At 40.0% G+C, this 14,839-nt stretch overlaps 1 protein-coding gene across 2 annotated transcripts in view; it reads right to left on the reverse strand.

The window, feature by feature from the left end:
* The window catches only part of LELP1 (late cornified envelope like proline rich 1), a 39,736-nt gene that overhangs the window by 9,963 nt on the left and 14,934 nt on the right, over positions 1-14,839 (reverse strand). The window contains exon 1 of one of the 2 annotated variants that reach the window (XM_082450367.1): positions 271-2,937. The exons of the other annotated variant lie outside the window; for it this stretch is intronic. The gene's annotated coding sequence lies outside the window, so the exon portion shown is untranslated. Of the gene's footprint in view, positions 1-270; positions 2,938-14,839 lie in introns of those variants that run through there. 2 annotated transcript variants of the gene reach the window in all.

Consider the following 14,839-nt stretch of genomic DNA (forward strand, 5'->3'; position numbering starts at 1 on the left):
CAATATAAATATAAAAATTTAACATCTAATTTTGTTTTAAAATCAGTATGGCTCTCTGGAGAGACAGATCATTACATTGAACTCCAAAATGGTTAAGAATCACTCTTTCAAATGAGGTGTAGCTAGATCCTGCTACTGAAAATGAGAGGAAACTTTCACTCAAGTATAGGCATCATTTCAACCCTGTTCAATGCCTGGGGTGCTGTGGGTCATCCCCCAGAAAGGAGAGGTAAAACAGGGTGCATTTCCAGTTGTCCACATGCAACTCACCCCTTTGTGTTGGTATTGAACTTGACAAGTAGTTGAGTGAGGTGGATGTTATGGCTGTGCCGGTAAAGGTGGATTTCCCCCTCTGGTCCTTCTGCCCAGCTCTGAGGAAGATGGAGTGGGGGGAAGGGGGAGCCCCCATTGTGACCTCATCACTGCATCATCAAATAGCGATTGTTGTGTGACTCCAGAGCTCTCAGCTCAATTCAAGCCCTTGAACAGGAGAATAGGCTATGATTAATACCTCCTTTGCTGTCCTGTCCTCTCCCAGGTCCCTCAAAATTCATGCTGGTGAGATCAGACTACCGTGAAGGGAACTAAACTCAAAGGATAGGAAGGCTCATTGTTGCTAGGAGCAGAAAAGCTCTGTTTACACCTGGTCTCTCTTTCCTCTCCCAGTCTCCCAAATTTTAACTCCTTTGAACTTGCCCGTTCATCATCTTTCTAGGAGAGCTCCCCTGGATTGATCACAGCCATTTTGACGCTCCTGTCCCCACTACGTTTTTTAAAATTAATTAATTAATTAATTAATTAATTATTTTTGGGCTGTGTTGGGTCGTCGTTGCTATGTGCAGGTTTTCTCTAGTTGCGGTGAGCGGGGGCTAATGTTTGTAGCAGTACGCGGGTTTCTCATTGCAGTGGCTTCTCTAGTTGCAGAGCATGAACTCTATGCACGCAGGCTCCGCAGCTACTGTCGTGGCACACAGGCTTAGTTGCTCAGTGGCATGTGGGATCTTCCTGGACCAGGGCTTGAACCCGTGTTCCCTGCGTTGGCAGGCAGATTCCTTTTTTTTTTTTTAACATCTTTATTGGAGTATAACTGCTTTACAATGGTGTGTTAGTTTCTGCTTTATAACAAAGTGAATCAGTTATACATATACATATGTTCCCATATCTCTTCCCTCTTGCATCTCCCTCCCTCCCACCCTTCCTCTCCCAAGCCTCTAGGTGGTCACAAAGCACCGAGCTGATCTCCCTGTGCTATGCGGTTGCTTCCCACTAGCTATCTATTTTACGTTTGGTAGTCTATATATGTCCATGCCACTCTCTCACTTTGTCACAGCTTACCCTTCCCCCTCCCCATATCCTCAAGTCCACTCTCTAGTAGGTCTGTGTCTTTATTCCCATCTTACCACTAGGTTCTTCATGACCTTTTTTTCCCCTTAGATTCCATATATATGTGTTAGCATACTGTATTTATTTTTCTCTTTCTGACTTACTTCACTCTGTATGACAGACTCTAACTCCATCCACCTCACTACAAATAACTCAATTTCGTTTGTTTTTATGGCTGAGTAATCTTCCATTGTATATATGTGCCACATCTTCTTTATCCATTCATCCGATGATGGACACCTAGGTTGCTTCCATGTCCTGGCTATCGTAAATAGAGCTGCAATGAACATTTTGGTACATGACTCTTCTTTAATTATGGTTTTCTCAGGGTATATGCCCAGTAGTGGAATTGCTGGGTCGTATGGTATTTCTATTTTTAGTTTTTTAAGGAACCTCCATACTGTCCTCCATAGTGGCTGTATCAATTTACATTCCCACCAACAGTGTAAGAGTGTTCCCTTTTCTCCACACCCTCTCCAGCATTTATTGTTTCTAGATTTTTTGATGATGGCTATTCTGACCGGTGTGAGGTGATATCTAATTGCAGTTTTGATTTACACTTCTCTAATGATTAATGATGTTGAGCATTCTTTCATGTGTCTGTTGCCAATCTGTATATCTTCTTTGGAGAAATGTCTATTTAGGTCCTCTGCCCATTTTTGGATTGGGTTGTTTGTTTTTTGTTATTGAGCTGCATGAGCTGCTTGTAAATCTTGGAGATTAATCCTTTGTCAGTTGCTTCATTTGCAAATATTTTCTCCCTTTCTGAGGGTTGTCTTTTCGTCTTGTTTAAGGTTTCCTTTGCTGTGCAAAAGCTTTTAAGTTTCATTAGGTCCCATTTTTTTCTTTTTGTTTTTATTTCCATTCCTCTAGGAGCTGGGTCAAAAAGGATCTTGCTGTGATTTATGTCATAGAGTGTTCTCCCTATGTTTTCCTCTAAGAGTTTGATATTGCCTGGCCTTACATTTAGGTCCTTAATCCATTTTGAGTTTATTTTTGTGTATGGTGTTAGGGAGTGTTCTAATTTCATACTTTTACATGTACCTGTCCAGTTTTCCCAGCACCACTTGTTGAAAAGGCTGTCTTTTCTCCACTGTATATGCTTGCCTCCTTTATCAAAGATAAGGTGACCATATGTACGTGGGTTTATCTCTGGGCTTTCTATCCTGTTCCATTGATCTATATTTCTGTTTTTGTGCCAGTACCATACTGTCTTGATTTCTGTAGCTTTGTAGTATAGTCTGAAGTCAGGGAGCCTGATTCCTCCAGCTCCATTTTTCATTCTCAAGATTGCTTTTGCTATTCGGGGTCCTTTGTGTTTCCATACAAATTGTGAAATTTTTTGTTCTAGTTCTGTGAAAAATGTCAGTGGTATTTTGATAGGGATTGCATTGAATCTGTAGATTGCTTTGGGTAGTGTAGTCATTTTCACTATGTTGATTCTTCCAATCCAAGAACATGGTATATCTCTCCATCTATTTGTATCATCTTTAATTTCTTTCATCAGTGTCTTATAATTTTCTGCATACAGGTCTTTTGTCTCCTTAGGTAGGTTTATTCCTAGATACTTTACACTTTTTGTTGCAATGGTAAATGGGAGTGTTTTCTTAATTTCACTTTCAGATTTTTCATCATTAGTATATAGGAATGCAAGCAATTTCTGTGCATTAATTTTGTATCCTGCTACTTTACCAAATTCATTGATTAGCTCTAGTAGTTTTCTAGTGGCAGTTTTAGAATTCTCTATGTATAGTATCATGTCATCTGCAAACAGTGACAGCTTTACGTCTTCTTTTCCGATTTGGATTCCTTTTATTTCTTTGTCTTCTCTGATTGCTGTGGCTAACACTTCCAAAACTATGTTGAATAATAGTGGTGAGAGTGGGCAACCTTGTCTTGTTCCTGATCTTAGTGGAAATGGTTTCAGTTTTTCACCATTGAGGACAACGTTGGCTGTGTGTTTGTCTTATATGGCCTTTATTATGTTGAGGAAATTCCCTCTATGCCTACTTTCTGCAGGGCTTTTATCAAAAATGGGTGTTGAATTTTGTGGAAAGCTTTCTCTGCATCTATTGAGATGATCATATGGTTTTTCTCCTTCAATTCGTTAATATGGTGTATCATGTTGATTGATTTGCGTATATTGAAGAATCCTTGCATCCCTGGAATAAACCCCACTTGATCATGGTGTATGATCCTTTTAATGTGCTGTTGGATTCTGTTTGCTAGTATTTTTTTTTAAACATCTTTATTGGAGTATAATTGTTTTACAATGGTGTGTTAGTTTCTGCTTTATAACAAAGTGAATCAGTTATACATATACATATGTTCCCATATCTCTTTCCTCTTGCATCCCCCTCCCTATCCCACCCCTCTAGGTGGTCACAAAGCACTGAGCTGATCTCCCTGGCTATGTGGCTGCTTCCCACTAGCTATCTATTTTACATTTGGTAGTGTATATATGTCCATGCCACTCTCTCACCCTGTCACATCTTACCCCTCCCCCTCCCCATATCCTCAAGTCCATTCTCTAGTAGGTCTGTGTCTTTATTCCCATCTTGCTACTAGGTTCTTCATGACTTTTTTTTTTCCCCTTAGATTCTATATATATGTGTTAGCATACTGTATTTGTTTTTCTCTTTCTGACTTACTTCACTCTGTATGACAGACTCTTAACTCCATCCACCTCACTACAAATACCTCCATTTCATTTATTTTTATGGCTGAGTAATATTCCATTGTATATATGTGTCACATCTTCTTTATCCATTCATCCTATGATGGACACTTATGTTGCTTCCATGTCCTGGCTATTGTAAATAGTGTTTGCTAGTATTTTGTTGAGGATTTTTGCATCTATGTTCATCAGTAATATTGGCCTGTAGTTTTCTTTCTTTGTGACATCTTTGTCTGGTTTTGGTATCAGGGTGATTGTGGCCTCGTAGAATGAGTTTGGGAGTGTTCTTCCCTCTGTTATATTTTGGAAGAGTTTGAGAAGGATAGGTGTTAGCTCTTCTCTAAATGTTTGACTGAATTCGCCTGTGAATCCATCTGGTCCTGGGCTTTTGTTTGTTGGAAGATTTTTAATCACAGTTTCAATTTCTGTGCTTGTGATTGGTCTGTTCATATTTTCTATTTCTTCCTGGTTCAATCTCGGCAGTTGTGCATTTCTAAGAATTTGTCCATTTCTTCCAGGTTGTCCATTTTATTGGCATAGAGTTGCTTGTAGTAATCTCTCACGATCGTTTGTATTTCTGCAGTGTCAGTTGTTACTTCTCCTTTTTCATTTCTAATTCTATTGATTTGAGTCTTCTCCTTTTTTTTTTTTGATGAGTCTGGCTAATGGTTTATCAATTTTTTTTATCTTCTCCATGAACCAGCTTTTAGTTTTATTGATCTTTGCTATCATTTCCTTCATTTCTTTTTCACTTATTTCTGATCTGAGCTTTACGATTTCTTTCCTTCTGCTAACTGGGGTTTTTCTGTTCTTCTTTCTCTAATTGCCTTAGGTGCAAGGTTAGGTTGTTTATTTGAGATGTTTCCTGTTTCTTAAGGTAGGATTGTATTGCTATAAACTTCCCTCTTAGAACTGCTTTTGCTGCATCCCACACGTTTTGCGTCCTCGTGTCTCCATTGTCATTTGTTTCTAGGTATTTTTTGATTTCCCCTTTGATTTCTTCAGTGATCACTTGGTTATTAAGTAGTGTATTGTATAGCCTCCACGTGTTTGTATTTTTTACAGATCTTTTCCTGTAATTGATATCTGGTCTCATAGCATTGTGATCAGAAAAGGTACTTGATACGATTTCAATTTTCTTAAATTTACCAAGGCTTGATTTGTGACCCAAGATATGATCTATCCTGGAGAATGTTCCAGGAGCACTTGAGAAAAATGTGTATTCTGTTGTTTTTGGGTGGAATGTCCTATAAATATCAATTAAGTCCATCTTGTTTAATGTATCATTTAAAGCTTGTGTTTCCTTTTTTATTTTCATTTTGGATGATCTGTCCATTGTTGAAAGTGTGGTGTTAACGTTCCCTACTATGATTGTGTTACTGTCGATTTCCCCTTTTATGGCTGTTGGTATTTGCCTTATGTATTGCGGTGCTCCTATGTTGAGTGCATAAATATTTACAATTGTTACATCTTCTTGGATTGATCCATTGATCATTATGTAGTGTCCTTCTTTGTCTCTTGTAATAGTCTTTATTTTAAAGTCTATTTTGTCTAATATGAGAATTGCTACTCCAGCTTTCTTTTGATTTCCATTTGCATGGAATATCTTTTTCCATTCCCTCACTTTCAGTCTGTATGTGTCCCTAAGTCTGAAGTGGGTCTCTTTTAGACAGCATATATACGGGTATTGTTTTTGTATCCATTCAGCCAGTCTATGTCTTTTGTTTGGAGCATTTAATGCATTTACATTTAAGGTAATTATCAATATGTTTGCTCCTATTCCCATTTTCTTAAATGTTTTGGGTTTTTTATTGTAGGTATTTTCCTTCTCTTGTGTTTCTTGCCTAGAGAAGTTCCTTTAGCATTTGTTGCAAAGCTGGTTTGGTGGTGCTGAACTCTCTCATCTTTTGCTTTTCTGTAAAGGTTTTAATTTCTCCATCAAATCTGAATGAGATCCTTGCTGGGTAGAGTAATCTTGGTTGTAGGTTTTTCTCCTTCATCACTTTAAATATGTCCTGCCACTCCCTTCAGGCTTGCAGGGTTTCTGTTGAAAGATCAGCTGTTAACCTTATGGGGATTCCCTTGTGTGTTATTTGTTGTTTTTCCCTTGCTGCTTTTAATATGTTTTCTTTATATTTAATTTTTGATAGTTTGATTAATATGTGTCTTTTCATGTTTCTCCTTAGATTTATCCTGTATGGGACTCTCTGTGCTTCCTGGACTTGATTAACTATTTCCTTTCCCATATTAGGGAAGTTTTCAACTGTAATCTCTTCAAATATTTTCTCAGTCCCTTTCTTTTTCTCTTCTTCTTCTGGGACCCCTATAATTAGAATGTTGGTGTGTTTAATATTGTCCCAGAGGTCTCTGAGACTGTCCTCAGTTCTTTTCATAGATTTTTCTTTATTCTGCTCTGCAGTAGTTATTTCCACTATTTTATCTTCCAGGTCACTTATCCGTTCTTCTGCCTCAGTTATTCTGCTATTGATCCCCTTTAGAGTATTTTTAATTTCATTTATTGTGTTGTTCATCATTGCTTGTTTCCTCTTTAGTTCTTCTAGGTCTTTGTTAAATTTTTTTTGAATTTTGTCTATTGTATTTCCAAGATTTTGGATCATCTTTACTATTATTATTCTGAATTCTTTTTCAGCTAGACTGCCTATTTCCTCTTCATTTATTAGGTCTGGTGGGTTTTTACCTTGCTCCTTCATCTGCTGTGTGTTTTTCTGTCTTCTCATTTTGCTAATCTTACTGTGTTTGGGGTCTCCTTTTCACAGTGTGCAGGTTCATAATTCCCGTTGGTTTTGGTATGTGTCCCCAGTGGCTAAGTTTGGTTCAGTGAGTTGTGTAGGCTTCCTGGTGGAGAGGAGTAGTACCTGTGTTCTGGTGGATGAGGCTGGATCTTGTCTTTATGACGGGCAGGTCCACATCTGGTGGTATGTTTTGGGGTGTCTGTGGCCTTATTATGATTTTAGGCAGCCTCTCTGCTAATGGATGGGGCTGTGTTCCTGTCTTGCTAGTTGTTTGGCATAGGGTGTCCAGGACTGTAGCTTGCTGGTCGTTGAGTGAAGCTGGGTCTTGGTGTTGAGATGGAGATCTCTGGGAGATTTTCACCATTTGGTATTACGTGGAGCTGGGAGGTCTCTTGTGGACCAGGGTCCTGAAGTTGGCTCTCCCACCTCAGAGGCACAGCCCTGATGCCTGGCTGGAACACTAAGAGCTTTTCATCCACACGGCTCAGATTAAAAGGGAGAAAAAATAGAAAAAAAGAAAAATGAGGATAAAATAAAATAAAATAAAGTAAGATATAATAAAACAAAGTTATTAAAATAAAAAGTAGATATGGGAACATGTGTATATGTATAACTGATTCACTCTGTTATAAAGTAGAAACTAATACACCATTGTAGAGCAATTGTGCTCCAATGAAGATGTTAAAAAAAAATTTAAGGGCAAGCTGGGACAAGGAGAGTGGTATGGACATATATACACTACCAAATTTAAAATAGATAGCTAGTGGGAAGCAGCCCCATAGCACAGGGAGATTAGCTCGGTGCTTTGTGACCACCTAGAAGGGTAGGATAAGGAGGGTGGGAGGGAGGTATATGTAATAGGGAAGAGATATGGGGATATATGTATATGTATAACTGATTCACTTTGTTATAAAGCAGAAACTAACACACCATTGTAAAGCAATTATACTCCAATAAAGATGTTAAAAAATAATTATTAAGAAAAAAATTTTTTTAAGTAAAAAAACAAAAACGGATGGACAGAACCCTAGGACAAATGGTGAAAGCAAAGCTATACAGACAAAATCTCACACAGAAGCATACACATACACACTCACTAAAAGAGGAAAAGGGGAAAAAATAATATATCTTGCTCCCAAAGTCCACCTCCTCAATTTGGGATGATTCGTTGTCTATTCAGGTATTCCACAGATGCAGGGTACATCAAGTTGATTGTGGAGCTTTAATCCACTGCTTCTGAGGCTGCATGGAGAAATTTCCCTTTCTCTTCTTTGTTTGCACAGCTCCCAGGGCTCAGCTTTGGATTTGGACCCGCCTCTGCGTGTATGTCGCCTGAGGGTATCTGTTCTTTGCTCAGACAGGACAGGGTTAAAGGAGCAGCTGCTTTGGGGGCTCTGGCTCACTCAGGCCGGCGGGAGAGAGGGGTACGGAGTGCGGGGCGAGCTTGGGGTGGCAGAGGCCGGCGTGAAGTTGCACCAGCCTGAGGCACACCGTGCGTTCTCCTGGGGAAGTTGTCCCTGGATCACTGGACCCTGGCAGTGGCGGGCTGCACCGGCTCCCGGGAGGTGGGGTGTGGATAGTGACCTGTGCTCGCACACAGGCTTTTTGGTGGTGGCAACAGCAGCCTTAGCATCTCATGCCCATCTCTGGGGTGTGCGCTGATTGCCGCGGCTCGCGCCCGTCTCTGGAGCTCCTTTAAGCAATGCTCTTAATCCCCTCTCCTCGAGCACCAGGAAACAAAGAGGGAAGAAAAAGTCTCTTGCCTCTTCGGCAGGTCCAGACTTTTTCCTGGAATCCCTCCTGGCTAGCTGTGGCACACTAACCCCTTCAGGCTGTGTTCACGCCAACAACCCTAGTCCTCTCCCTGCCATCCGACTGCAGCCGGAGCCTCAGCTCCCAGCCACCGCCCGCCCTGGCGGGTGAGCAGACAAGCCTCTCGGGCTGGTGAGTGCTGGTCGGCACCACTCCTCTGTGCGGGAATCTCTCCGCTTTGCCCCCCGCACCCCTGTTGCTGCACTCTCCTCCGCGGCTCCGAAGCTTCCCCCCTCCACCACCCGCAGTCTCTTCCTGCGAAGGGGCTTCCTAGTGTGTGGAAACCTTTCTTCCTTCACAGCTCCCTCCCACTGGTGAAGGTCCCATCCCTATTCTTTTGTCTCTGTTTTTTCTTTTTTCTTTTGCCCTACCCAGGTATGTGTAGAGTTTCTTGCCTTTTGGTTAGTCTGAGGTCTTCTGCCAGCGTTCAGTGGGTGTTCTATAGGAGCAGTTCCATGTGTAGATGTATTTCTGATATATCTGTGGGGAAGAAGGTGATCTCCCTGTCTTACTCTTCCGCCATCTTCTCTCTCGCAGGTGGATTCTTAACCACTGTGCCACCAGGGAAGTCGCCCCACTATGTTTTTAACATGAGATTCTGAAACCTCTTTTTACCACTCCACACTCCCTGGCTCGAATCCAAGGATTATCTTAGCTCTTTTTTCTCAATGTCTCTGCCTAAAATTCACTGTTTGTTGCATTCTGTGATTGTCTTTTTCAATCAGGGTGTGGCCACCCCTTGATATCTAAGGTAAATGCTGTCTATTCTTAAGAAATTGAGTTTGATGCTCCTGACCAGTCCTGACCTGTTGGGCTAACCCCAGATCCTGTCTTAGAGTAGAAAGCTCTGCCTCTGTGAAAGTTCCTTCCTTGTTTTTTCAAAGGCCTGGCCAGTGGGTCTTTGTGGTTGCAGTAGGGGTGTGTCTGGGGTGCTACTAAGAGTGGGAAAGTCAATTGGGCCTCAGAGACACTTGGTGCCTTGAACTCTGGTCCAAGACATTCATCTTGGCATTCATTCACTGCTGAATCATGAGGGACTTTTGGCTCAAATTGTGATATATCATGTCTAAGGTGTTGAAAGATATTTCTGACAATGAAGTGCAGGATGGTTTGGAGGATGGAGTGGTGGAGTGTAAGTTGATCTAAGCTGTTCAAAGAAATTATAAAAATCTCCAAGTCTGAAGAAGGCAGTGGTGGTGGGAGAAAGAGGGTACCAATGAGAGAAACATCATCAGAGAGGCAAATTTATGGCATCTGGTTAGTGGAAAGTTAAGAAGATAATTAAGAACTCAGAGGACTCCCAGGTGCTATTGTTAATGGGCACTGAGGAAACAGAACAGGTTTGTGTTAGAAGAAGATGAGTTTGAGTCTAAGAATTTTGTGTTTTCAGTGAAGCATCTTGAATGGTTATTGGAAAGATGTATCCTTGTGTTTCTGGGCAGACCTGAGATCTTGAGTTCACTTCAGCCCAACACATGTTTACTGAGTGGATGAGAGTGAGCTGGTCCAGAGAGAGGACTGGGGGAGAGAAGAGAAAAGGTAATGAGGAGGATGGGGTATCCCAATGCAGGGTTTATTTGGTATTCACAGTGGATAAAGAATGTCATAAAACCCAAATGAACCTAAATGAAAGGTGATGGTAACCAGAACTGAACCCCCTGCCCCTGGGATAATTGGTGTTAGATCCATTGTCTTGGTGCAGCCCAATCCTCTCATTTTCTTCCTTTCGTCATTTTATTCAAGAGCACTATGTCTTCAAAGCTGTTGAAAAGCAGTTCTTACAACCACTTTGGGAGTCCCAGCTCCACCTGCTGTTCTGCTCTGGCACGAAGCTAGCAATCTGGTTATGGAGAAGGTAGTCATTTGTGACAGTGATGTCAAAGGATGTAGTGATTTCTACTGGCCGTTGTCTGGCTGTTGTCATCGTCCTCTCTCTCCTTTCTCTCCTCTCCTATTTCTTGCTTAAGAAATTCACACTAAGTGAAAGTCTGTCACTCATTGGACTGTCAACAGGACAGCATCTTTAAAACCCTTCTTTAAAGGGTTACATTTAGTAACAGCTATCCACTTATGTTTGGCTTAGGATTTGGTTGGCAGCTAGCTGGCAGCAAGGCACAACTGAGATGAAACGCAGAACAGGCTGCTTGAGTGGCTGGGTCTCAGAAGGAGAGAGACTGGAAGGGGAGAGGAGTGGGTGTCAAGGCCCCCAGGTTGAGAGAGAGGACTCTGGAGTCAGATCCCCGCGTTCAAGTCCTGTCTTTATCCTTTACTTACCAAATGACCCCTAGTACCTGACTTAAACTTTCTAAGTTTCAATTCCTTCAGCAGTAAAATATGATAATAATAGCACCCATCTTAAGATAATATGTAATTTATATTGAGTGCTTATATGATGCCAGGGATGTTTCTAAGTGCAAAGCATACACTTCCATCCATCCTCCTGCCACACTGTACTTGTAGGTTGTTGTGAAGACTGAATGAGATTCTATGTTTGAACAGCCCCCAATAAATGTTCACTATACATATGAGTTATTATTTTTCAGCATTTTCCTGGCTTTGTCTTCTCTTGGCTTGTAAGAGCTCTCTCTGCCTCTGTCTTCGACCTATCTCTCTTACCTCCTGATCTTGGCCTTGAAATCCCACTTCTCCATATCATTTTTGTGTGCCTTCCAGCCAAAGTTCCTGGTGGTCTAATCCAGGAAGATTAGATATTTCAATATTAGCTGTTAATGGATGATTTCAGTTTTGAGTAAGGAGAGTTGATATAAATGTTATTGAAAACAGATAGTACTTTAAGCATTCACTAAGGCCCCAAAAGTCAGTGGACCATTCAGTGGTTTCTTCCTGTGAAACTGCAGGCCCTGTAGTTCTGTATATTTTACCAGGCCGGGGAATTCTATGTGTCAGAAATTTCACCTTCGCTCGCATTCCCCTTTTCTGCTTTTTAGGTGAAGTCTTTTTTTTTTCCTGTCTTTTTCTGTCTCTCTGTGTGATTCTTGTTGAATAAGCAGGACTCATAGGATAAAGTCAGAAAAGAACTCTATTCCTTCCATTGGTGCCTCTTCAAACACTCTCTGTGGGGCTGGCTCTTTCCTTCCTCTTGGGATGTAATCTCTAGCAGATGCCATTGACTTTTAGGATCCTGCTTAGACAATAGGGAGTTCTTCCAAGAAGAAGATATAACAATTGTAAATATTTATGCACCCAACTTAGGAGCACCTCAATACATAAGGCTAATGCTAACAGCCATAAAAGGGGAATTTGACACAAACACAATAACAGTAGGGGATTTTAACAACCCACTTTCACCAATGGGCAGAATTACCAAAATGAAAATAAATAAGAAAACACAATCTTTAAATGACACATTAAACAAGATGGACTTAATTGATATTTATAGGACATTCCATCCAAAAACAACAGAATACACTTTCTATTAGGGTGCTCATGGAACATTCTTCAGGATAGATCATATCCTGGGTCATAAAACAATCCTTGGTAAATTTAAGAAAATTGAAATCATATCAAATATCTTTTCTGACCACAACACTATGAGACTAGATATCAATTACAGGAAAAAAAACCTGTAAAATATACAAACACATGGAGGCTAAACAATACACTACTAAATAACCAAGAGATCACTGAAGAAATCAAAGAGGAAATCAAAAAATACCTAGAAACAAATAACAATGAAAACAGGACGGCCCAAAACGTATGGGATGAAGCAAAAGCAGTTCTAAGAGGGAAGTTTATAGCAACATAATCCTACCTCAAGAAACAAGAAACACCTCAAATAAACAACCTAACCTTACACCTAAAGCAATTAGAGAAAGAAGAACAAAAAACCCCCAAAGTTAGCAGAAGGAAAGAAATCATAAAGATCAGATCAGAAATCAATGAAAAAGAAATGAAGGAAACAATAGCAAAGATCAGTAAAACTAAAAGCTGGTTCTTTGAGAAGATAAACAGAATTAATAAACCATTAGCCACACTCATCAAGAAAAAAAGGGAGAAGACCCAGATCAACAGAATTAGAAATGAAAAAGGAGAAGTAACACCTACATGGCAGAAATACAAACGATCATGAGAGATTACTACAGGCAACTATATGCCAATAAAATGGACAACCTGGAAGAAATAGACACATTCTTAGAAAAACACAGCCTTCAGAGACTGAATTAGGAAGAAATAGGAAATATAAACAGACCAAACACAAGCACTGAAATTGAAACTGTGATTAAAAGTCTTCCAACAAAAAAAAGCCCAGGACCAGATGGCTTCACAGGCGAATTCTATCAAACATTTAGAGAAGAGCTAATACCTTTCTTTCTCAAACTCTTCCAAAACATAGCAGAGGGAGGAACACTCCCAAACTCATTCTACGAGGCCACCATCACCCTGATACCAAAACCAGGCAAAGATGTCACAAAAAAAGAAAACTACAGACCAATATCACTGATGAACATGCAAAAATCCTCAACAAAATACTAGCAAACAGAATCCAACAGCACATTAAAAGAATCATACACCATGATCAAGTAGTGTCTATCCCAGGAATGCAAGGATTCTTCAATACATGAAAATCAATAAATGTGAGAAACCATATTAACAAACTGAAGGAGAAAAATCATATGATCATCTCAATAGATGCAGAAAAAACTTTCGACAAAATTCAACAGCCATTTATGATATAAACGCCCCAGAAAGTGGGCACAGATGGAACATACCTCAACATAATAAATGCCATATATGACAAACCCACAGCCAACATCGTTCTCAATGTTGAAAAATTGAAACCATTTCCACTAAGATCAGGAACAAGACAAGGTTGCCCACTCTCAGTACTGTTATTCAACATAGTTTTGGAAGTTTTAGCCACAGCAATCAGAGAAGAAAAAGAAATAAAAGGAATCCAAATCAGAAAAGAAGAAGTAAAACTGTCACTGTTTGCAGATGACATGATACTATACATAGAGAATCCGAAAGATGCTACCAGAAAACTACTAGAGCTAATCAATGAATTTGGTAAAGTAGCAGGATACAAAATTAATGCACAGAAGTCTCTTGCATTCCTATACACTAATGATGAAAAACCTGAAAGAGAAATTAAGGACACACTCCCATTTACCACTGCAACAAAATAATAAGATACCTAGGAATAAACCTACCTAAGGAGAGAGAAGCCCTGTATGCAGAAGACTACAAGACACTGTTGAAAGAAATTAAAGATGATACAAACAGATGGAGAGATATACCATGTTCTTGGATTGGAAGAATCAACATTGTGAAAATGACTATACCACCCAAAGCAATCTACAGATTCAATGCAATCTCTATCAAACTACCAATGGCAGTTTTCACAGAAGTAGAACAAAAAATTTCACAATTTGTATGGAAACACATAAGATCCCGAATAGCCAAAGCAATCTTGAGAAAGAAAAACGGATCTGGAGGAATCAGTCTCCCTGTCTTCAGACTATACTACAAAGCTACAGTAATGAAGACAGTATGGTACTGGCACAAAAACAGAAATATAGATCAATGGAACAGGGTAGAAAGCCCAGAGATAAACCCACGCACATATGGTCACGTTATCTTTGCTAAAGGAGGCAAGAATACACAATGGAGAAAAGACAGCCTCTTGAATAAGTGGCGCTGGGAAAACTGGACAGCTACACGTAACAGAATGAAATTAAAACACTCCCTAACACCATACACAAAAATAAATTCAAAATGAATTAAGACCTGAATGTAAGGCCAGACACTATAAAACTCTTAGAGGAAAGCATAGGGAGAACACTCTACGACATAAATCACAGCAAGATCCTTTTTGACCCACCTCCTAGAGAAAGGGAAATAAAAACAAAAATAAACAAATGGGACCTAATGAAACTTAAAAGCTTTTGCACAGCAAAGGAAACCATAAGCAGGATGAAAAGGCAACCCTCAGAATGGGGGAAATATTTGCAAATGAAGCAATGGACATAGGATTAATCTCCAAAATATACAAGCAGCTCATGCCGGTCAATATCAAAAAACAAACAAACAAACAAACAACCCAATCCAAAAATGGGCAGAAGACCTAAATAGACATTTCTCCAAAGAAGATATACAGATTGCCAACAAACACATGAAAGGATGCTCAACATCACTAATCATTACAGAAATGCAAAGCAAAACTACAATGAGGTATCACCTCACACCGGTCAGA

Source organism: Balaenoptera physalus (assembly GCF_965194825.1).
Source record: "Balaenoptera physalus genome assembly, chromosome: 1".
NCBI lineage: Eukaryota > Metazoa > Chordata > Mammalia > Artiodactyla > Balaenopteridae > Balaenoptera > Balaenoptera physalus.